Here is a 9,722-nt window from a genome sequence, read left to right on the forward strand (position 1 = left end):
CAATTATTAACTCCTACTTTGCACGAAATTGTAGATGCAAAGGCTCTGAAGTAAATTTGGATTTGGATTCATTACTGAAGATCTATAAACCATTTAAGTGTGAAAATATCACTAGAAAACATCATTTAAAATGTAAAGTGAGTTGACTATTTCGCGAATACGATGGATGAAGCAGTCTGTAGACGACCTAAATTCATCCGCCAACTTTCATTAACATCATTTTCATCGATTAACTAACTAACTAACTCTATAGCCTATGGAACCCGAAGGTTCAATCCCGCCTTCACAAAAGCTCTCTATTGACTTCTATCTTTAGCCAACTAGATTCAGTTTCTACTTTGTATACCTATTTCTGAGAAATCCATCTTAATATTATCCTCAGATCTGAGCCTTGGTCTTCCTAATGGTCGTTTTCCGATTGGTATTTCAGTTAAGACTTTGAAAGAGTTCCTGCTTCCTTCTATCCTGGTTACATCACCTGCCCACCTGAGAATCCTTGACTTGATGACCCTAACAATGTTTGGTAAACCGTATAAATTATCGATTAGTAAATTAAAATTATTATAATGCAAAGCAATTATTTATTAAAAAAACTCAATTATATAGGTGACTACAATCTAGGTCTGCACCAGAAAATAATTCTTCAGTAAGGTTAGGAAAGAAAAAGAAGAATACGATAGATATGCCATTCAAATTTTGACTTCTCATATCAAGAAAATATGGAGGAAAAAATGAAGTTCGAAAATCTATTCGATGATTATGAAATAAACCATGAGAGTAACGTACTCACCAAAGATGGAGAAATTCACCCAAAATTTAAACTCAAACAAGGTATTATGATAGCAAAGTTAATGAATAAATTAGACCATGAAATCAGGTTTGATATTAATTATAAATTGTTCACTATATACACAGGAACAACAGGAATTGCATTGTTCTATTATTTCGCAGCAGAACACAACTTTCCTAATTCGTATATGCAAACTGCCCTGAACATAGTAGAAAACGTATTATCATATATGCATGAGAAGACGGTGAGCTTTTTATTAGGCGATGCTGGTCCTTTAGCTTTAGGAGCTGTAATTCATCACCGAGTTGGAAACAAATCCGAATCTATGAATTTTGTTAAGACACTAATAACTCTGTTACCGAAAGCTCTGGAATCCGATTGTCCGGATGAGCTTTTGTATGGTAGAGCTGGTTACCTTCATTCACTTCTATTTGTCAATAAGCATTTTAATCAAGAAGTCATTGAAACAAAAGTCATAAAGGATGTAGTCGCTGCCATCCTCAAGTCAGGGAAAATGTTAGCAGCGTCTGAGGGCAGAGGAGTACCTTTGATGTTTAAGTGGCACAATAAACATTATGTGGGTGTAGCTCATGGGATATCAGGAATATTATACATGCTGCTTCACGCACGAAACTATTTAGATGATGAAGAATTACATACATTAGTTAAACCATCTGTGGACTTCTTGATGACCGTAAAATTTCTTTCAGGTAATTTCCCTCAAACGTTAGAAAGTAACAGAGATGTACGTGTTCAATGGTGCCATGGTGCTCCCGGGGTAGTTCATCTGTTTGGATTAGCCTATCAAGTTTTTGGAGACCAAAAATACTTAAAAATAGCAGAAGAGTGTGGAGAAGTAGTCTGGGTACGAGGATTATTGAAAAAAGGGGATGGTTTATGTCATGGTGTGGCCGGAAACGTTTATACTTTCCTGTATCTCTATCAACTCACAAATAATATTAAACATCTGCACAGAGCTCTGAAATTTTCTGAATGGTGTATAGACTATGGGAAGCATGAATATCGAGTACCATCTCATCCTATGTCCCTATTTGAAGGTATTGCTGGCATCTTATACATGTTGGTGGACATCCAAAATCCATTGTCAGCAAAATTTCCAGCATTTGCATTGTAACTATCACTAACACAAATTTTTGCCTGGGTGTTATTTAAATGCGTAGTATATGATTTCATCTATTAGTTGTATTTCTTACAAATGGAAGTATTAGAATGTATAAGTAGTTATTTAAAAATTAGTTTCGAAGACACTTGTGGAGGAATTTTCAGGGAAATGTATAATCAATTATTTGGGGAAGAAGTTTTTTAATGTAGTCGGTCCAGCATTCTCCTCATGAAAATTAAATAATAAAAGTAAAATTAGGGACTCAATGGCTTAGTGATAAATTTGAAATTAATACTTCTGGTGGGAGGTGTTCGTGGGCTTAATCTCAGCCAATGCGATTCTTTAACGGGTAACATTTTGTCTGTGGTTTTTCTCGAGTTTCTTCTGTTTCGTCTCGAAATTATTTCATAATCATTCGCTTACATTAACATTCTGTTTCCTTTGCCGTAAAGGTGAGAATTGTGGAGAGCAATAGGGGATGAAAATAAACGTTAGAAAGACAAAAGCCATATTGATTGGAACGAACCAGTCAATGTCAAATATAGAAATAGGTGGGAAGAAAATAGAACAAGTGACTAGTTTCCGATACCTGGATAGTATTACTAGTAATGATATGAGGTGTGAACGTGAAATAAAAGCAAGGATAGGAATGATGAAAGAAGTTTTTAGAAGGAAGAAAACATGATTTTGTGGGACCTTGAATAATGAGAAAAAGACTCATAAAATGCTTCATGTGGAGTATTATTCTGTGTGGGTCTGAAACATGGACTTTACGCAAAAATGATTACAATTGATTGAAAGCTATCAAAATGTGAATGTAGAGGAGAATGGAGAGAATTAACTGAGTCAAGTGGAAAAGGAACGAGGGGGTCTTAGAAATGATGGGGAAGAAAATGACAAATTTAGACAGTAAGACGAGGAAGAGAAACTGGTTGGGGCATTGGCTACGAAGGAACTGTATCATAAGGGATATGCTAGAGGGTATGGTGGCAGGAAAGACAGGGAAAAGGCGAAGAAGACTACAATTAATAGATTATATCAAAACAGAAAAGTCATACGCGAAAATGAAGAAGTTATCGGAGGACCATGGAGCATGGAAGCTTCTCAATTTCGCAGTGACCTACCAATACTGGCAGAATATCTATGATCATGATGATTTAAAAAACAAAATTTTGTCGGTCTTAGATTTCGAACCTAAGGTCATTATATTCTAAAGGAAGAATGCTAACAGACTTACTCGGCTTCCCAGGTATTGATTTCTATTGTCTTGCTCTGTGTCATAATTAGTAAATGTAAAATAATAATATTATAATAATACAAACTGCACTATTATTAAATTTGGTCACAATAATAAGAGTATTACATTAGATATAAGTACAATATAAGAAATGTTAACATCTTCAGAAAAGCTAAAATAGACGAAAATCCACACATGAATATTGATATGACGCGTTCAGTGCACATCGGAATCAACTGTAATATTGACCATTATACTAGTTTTGCCTGTTATATGCCCCAGAAGTTGAATTACTCTTATTCCCTCCCTCCCACCTAAGAGAAGCTCATGCCCTCACAATATAAGCTCGATCTTTTTGCGTTCTACAGCATTTATTATCTTTTTTCGATTTCCCTATTTTTAACAGATGTTTCACTGAAGGCTATTTTCCCTCGTCTTATAAAACAGTTCGTGTCTCCCCATCTACTAATCCGGACCGAAAGATCACGTCATCCTACAGAGCTATCTCTTTTCTCTCAAACATACCCATCATGAGCGAGAAAATTATCAAAGACAGACTTTCCAAATTAACCTTTCCCTATATTAACACAATCCAACATGCTTTCGTGTCAAATAGCTCTTACCTTACTACTCTCTGTAGCATGCTTAATCTTGCTGTAAATAGTGTTCCCAACAATGCACAACTTGTCATCATCTATTTCGATTTATCTAAAGCCTTCGATACCATTAACCATTCTTATCTAATTTACAAAATCTCCAACAGATTCGGTATTCATGGGCCACTCTTATCTTTGTTGAAAAGCTACCTACAAGATCGCAGTTAGAGAGTTGTCTTGGCGAGATCAATTTCTGGCCCTCTACCTGTAACATCCGGAGTTGCACAAGGAAGTGTAAGTGGACCAATCTTAATCATATTGTACATGGATGACCTGACTACTCGCTTAAACTCAACTTCAGCAGAATCCTGTTATTTGCAGACTCTTCAGGGAAGTGAACCGTACAGACAGCTACTTCAAAAGGAAATAGATAAATTTTCCTCTTGTAACACACGAATCCTAAATATGGAATCCCAATAAGAGTAGATCCATAATATTCTCAATAAAGAAAACACACTCAACATACAACATAAATGGTTCGCCCATCACGGGAGTCAATGGTCATAAGAATTTCGGAGTTACTTTTGACACAAAATTAACTATTACGGAACATATAAACACCATCACTGAACACCGGGGAAAAACGAGTGACACCCTATTTGTCCTGCTCACTCGACACCTGAACACACCCATCTTCGATTGCTTGCTCACTGATGATGAAAAATTGGTCCTCTATGACACTTCCAAGCATACCGAACATTGGTTGTCGCCACGTCATCCTGTTAGTCACACCTCAGGACCACCTCTGCACTCACGAAATGTTATACTCTCTGCATGGTGGAATTGCCGACAAGTGATGCATTACCAGTTCGTTTCATCTGATCAGACCATCACGCTTACCTCTACTTTCAGCTGTTGCAAAGGGTGCACTATCCATTGCGGCAGAATGAGCGGACATTGATGAATCACAAGGGTGTACTGTTCCTGCACGAGAAGACCTAGTCACATGTGGCAAAGAGGACCCGCGAGACTCCTCAGCAACTTGCCTGGTGACACTGTGTCAGGCACCATATTCAATGGACCTTACGCCAACAGGTTACCATCTGTTTCATTGGCTCGACAACCACCTCCGTGGGAGATCCTTCGCAAATGAGGGAGACCTGAAGAACATACTCACGGACTTCTTTCCATCCACGATTGTGAATCCTATCACTAGGGTGTTGTGTAGCTGTAGGAACATTGGCAAGAGGTGTTGGATGCTAATGCAGATTACTTCGAAACCTAAAGGTACGTACCATCCACTGTATTGATCTTTGTTTATCACTGCTCTTGTACTTCTCTATCTACATTATAGACGTTGCGTTTGTATATATTTTTTGTTCCTTCTTTGTTACAATGAAATGTATGTTATAAATAGAGTTAATCTGTTTAATTCAATTGTAAGTTTAAAAGCTTTCAGGCCATCAGATCCCATTTAATAGCATTTATCTATTTAGTCCACAAAATAGGTAAATTTCAATGACTATGAGACATAGACGTATAGTTCGTAGTGAGATCCGAATATGACTTATCGCCTTGAGTCCAAGAGACCTTCCAAAGCGAGTACTGTAGTCATTTATTTATGACCGAGGTTCATCGTCTTTCTTGTCAGATGCAGTGTAAGCTGTTAAGTGTCGGTCTTCTCTTTGTGTGAATGTTTCCTGGACAAATAGTGAAAAGGAAACAACATACATTCGGGTTGATGAACTAATAGTTCATTGACAAACTTTACTTAATATGATTATCCGCCTTATACGAATAACAGAAAAGAGAAAATTTAAAGAAAAGCAAATCAAAATTTTCAATGAGGATTGTTACAGTATTATCAAAATACGAAATTCGAAAGCATCCACTTCTTCAGTCGTACAAGACAAGAGCAGCTTTATTATTTCATAACATTCGTTAAGTACAGTACATAATTTTTTTCCATGTTAACATACTTGATACGCACTGAAGAAGCTGGTTTTTTGATGGTACATCCAATGCAAAACATGGAAAACAAACAACAATATTTTCGCAGACATCGCCAGAGGCAGAGAGGAAGACATAGAAAAGGCACTCACAGCTCGTTGTTTATATAGTCTAGCTGGAAGACAAATGCAATACATAAAGTACAGTATAAATATAACACAAAACCATCCTTTTTCTCTTCTCCGTCTTCATTATTCATATATTAATGACGAAGTTTTCTGGTCTTGGATTTGTGTACCGTAATGTTTGTCACTATAATACATTTTTTGTACAGATTCCACAAACAATAACTAAACAAATGGTTTGTGGTATTCCTTGTCGACTGTAATTTCTTCATCAATATTCACGTCAGCCCCATCTAAGAAACAGGGCTGGCTACAGGTCTGAACTAAGCTTAATATAACTATCAGCTGTTTTTCTGGTGATAACAATCCCTTTGTTTTAAGTCAAATCTGTCAGAGAACGTTCTGCAATACTTAAATACATATATTCATCTCGGAAGAGATTTCCGTAAATCACCGTACTTCGGTCGAATCTAAAAATGTCTTCAATGTAATCTGGCGCAAAACACGAACTCTTCTATAGAAACAAAAACAAAATAGTTAGCACGTTATGCGTGCTGCGTCCGTTCTGACACGTTAATGAAAACTAGGTCTTATTTCTTTGTAACTTCTGATCGGATTTGAACAAAATTCGGTGGGCCAGTAGCCCATTGTCTAAGGAATTGGTGACTGTGCTCGATCAGGCACAGGCTCGCGTTACTTTGTATGCAATACTTTATTTCTCGGTAACAACTGACCAGATCTGAACCGAATTTGGTGAGCAATAGCAAATGACCACGCGAAAGAATTGATATATTCTTTGATCAGGCTTGGCTGGGGACAGCCTTGACTCGACTCACCTTGTATGTAGTATTTTATCTCTCGGTAACTACTGGCTAAATCTGAACAAAATTGTGCGCAAGTAGCCCATCACCTAGGAACTAAAGATCCTTATATTTGGTGGCCAGACACAGACTCGGCTCGACTCCAGATGCTGTGTTCACAGCCTTGCACGTCAGGAGCTTCAGAGTTTTATTCACTTCTGCTTGTCTAAGAACAATGTTATTTCTGCTTTCTGTCAGTTGTCAGTATATGAGTTTTAAGTGATGAGCGCAAGAGTCTTGGTCTTGCAGTTTTTGCAAGAGTCTTGCGTGCAAGACCAAGACCAGGAATCCTGATGCAAGACCAAGACCAAGACCAAGACTCTTGCGCAAGAGTCTTGCACGAGTACCGGTACTACTTGAATTTTTTGGAGAATGTAAAAAAGAAGGGGAAAAATCATTACATCTCTTACTTGAATTTCTTGGCTTCAGAAAAATGCCGCTGGAGTAAATGTGTTCCCAGTAGTTTATGCAATTCGTGTGAATTGATCTGCCCCTGTAGCATATAGCTACAGTATGTCGTTTTCTGAATTGGGTGTTCGCGTTTTCTGTAGATATTACTCGTTTTCGAGCCACACAAATGTCATCTCGCACTATGGGAGCTCTTTTCGTAGACAAACACCGTGTGCATGGGTTTTCATGGGGATTTTCCGTTTCCTCCTACTTTCTTCATTCCACCGTTTCAGTCATTTCTCACCATCACCGTCTCCCTTAGCCTTGGTGCATAATTGTAGGACGTTAAACTAGATACTTCATTTCATTTCAAAGCATATTAGTGGTGTTCTTCTTCCAAAACTAAAGAGAAATGTACTATTGAAACCGCTAATTCCGTACAGCATAGATGCCGACTACATGGCTCCGAGACGTAAGCAAGTTGGAAATTTTTAATGTGTGCTCATAAAATTAATATGGAAATAACATTTTCATGACATTGACGAAAGCTTAGTGCATGTGACCGCAAGTTAGATTTCATGGGCGGATGCTTATACGTTGAATAATTGTATATCAATATAACTTTCAGCCTCCTTAAGTATACAGCACATCGAGGATCGAGCAATATAACATTATACTACAAAAAAAAATCTATATTATAAAATTGAAAGTGACTATGTTTGTGACTCCTAATTTCTTGAACAATCCGACCGATCTCGACCAAATTCGTAACATAGATTAAATTCAGGCCAGGAACGTTTTTTATCATTTTACATTGACGGCTCAACATAGGGGAGGGGAAGGGGGAGATATATGCAAAAAAATAAAAATAAAAGTGACTGGTTTTGTGACTTCATCACTCTTGAACCAGCCGATTGATGTCAATAAAATTTTCAACATAGATGAGGTTCGGACTGGGGATGTTTTTTTTTCTTTTCATATCACTTTGACAGTAGAACTTCGGGGTGGGGGAGCGGAGAGGAAAATGTACAAAAATAAATAAAAATAACTCTTGAACCACCCGATCACATTTTCAACATAGATGAGGTTCGAACCTGAGATGGTTTCTGTCATATCACTTTGACGGTGCAGCTTAGGGGAGGGGAGGGGGAGGGAAGAGATATATAAAAATGATCGAAAATGACGAATGTTAATGTCGAATCCAGTTTTCGAGGTCGCTGAGTTGAATACTGACACTTCCGATACCGTTTACGACCAGTTTCAGCCCCGTAACTTGGGAGAGGGGGAGATATATAAAAATGATAAAAAGATCAAATATTAGTATCGAATCCATAGTGTTCGGTGTCGTTAAGATGAACAGTGATACTTCCAATCCCATTTGAATGCAAATTCAGCACCGCAACTTGGGGGAGGTGGAGGAAGGAGATATATAAAAATTATCGAAAATGATCATTACACTGCTCTACAATGATTTTGCTGTTTGGAAACTATTAAGGATTTCTTAATGTTTTTGACCCGAGAAATCCAAAAATGTAGTTAGTTACGCCCTATCACGTACTGCTTTCTTAAAATGGGGGTGAGGGGGAGAGGAAAATAATCGTATAAATGTATATTTCGGAAGAAGTGCTGATTCTAATTACAAATATAAAAAGATACTTTCGATGCCATAGCCTTCTGATTATCTTTGAATTTGTAATAAAAGACGTGCAGTTACTTATTCTGCTAACATTGAAAAAATATGTACTGTATCTGGTTGCACTGAATATCACAACGCGTTACACGTTGGGAACGCAATAACAGCGATGTGCAAGCTATGATTGCGAGAACTATAATGCAGAGGAATGGAGCCTTTTCATTGATTCCAACAAGAGAAGTTTGAACGGTCTGCTTCTTCACAACAGCAACCAACAACCCTCTCTATACCCATTATTCATTCTGTGCATTTAAAGAAGACTTACGAAAATATGGAAATGTTTTTAAAAACAATAAAATACGAGGATCATCAGTGATTATTGTGCGGCGATCTGAAGGTGATATGTATGCTTCTTGGACAGCAGTAAGGGTACACCAAATGTCCATGCCACATTTTGCGAATGGAACAGCAGAGAGCGCGATAAACACTGGATTCAAATTGATTGGCCTGTCAGGGAAAGCCGCAATATAGGAAGTAAAAATGTGAAAAACATCTGCCTCGTTGGTCCTTCAAAAGTCATATTACCACCTTACATATTAAACTGTGCCTAATGAAACGATTTGTCAAAGGTCTGAATAAAGATGGGCAGTGCTTCGAGTGTCTAGTGACAAAATTTCCAGAACTTTCAAGTGCTAAGTTAAAACAAGGAATATTCATTGGTCCTCAAATCAGAAAGTCTCAGATCAGTCAGATTTTGAACATTGTATGACAAGTGTTGAAAAGGAAGCATGAAGTGCATTCAGTGACGTGTGTCATAATTTTCTCGGGAACAACAGAGACGAAAATTACAAGTACATTGTGTCTAATATGCTCCAGAAGTTTAAAAGATTAGGGTACAAAATGAGCCTTAAGATTTATTTTCTGTATTCACATTTAGACAGCTTTCCTTCTAACTTCGGTGATTAAAGTGAAGAATATTATGAAAGATTTCACCAGGACATCACAGCAATTGAATTCC

The 9,722-nt window shown here is 37.5% G+C and overlaps 1 pseudogene; it reads left to right on the forward strand.

Moving 5' to 3' along the window:
* The first annotated feature begins 719 nt into the window (after positions 1-719).
* On the forward strand, positions 720-1,925 carry LOC145678198 (lanC-like protein 2 pseudogene; annotated as a pseudogene).
* Positions 1,926-9,722: the final 7,797 nt, after the last annotated feature.

Source organism: Thermobia domestica, unplaced genomic scaffold, assembly GCF_964235325.1.
Source record: "Thermobia domestica unplaced genomic scaffold, izTheDome1.hap1.1 HAP1_SCAFFOLD_2045, whole genome shotgun sequence".
NCBI classification, from domain to species: Eukaryota; Metazoa; Arthropoda; class Insecta; order Zygentoma; family Lepismatidae; genus Thermobia; species Thermobia domestica.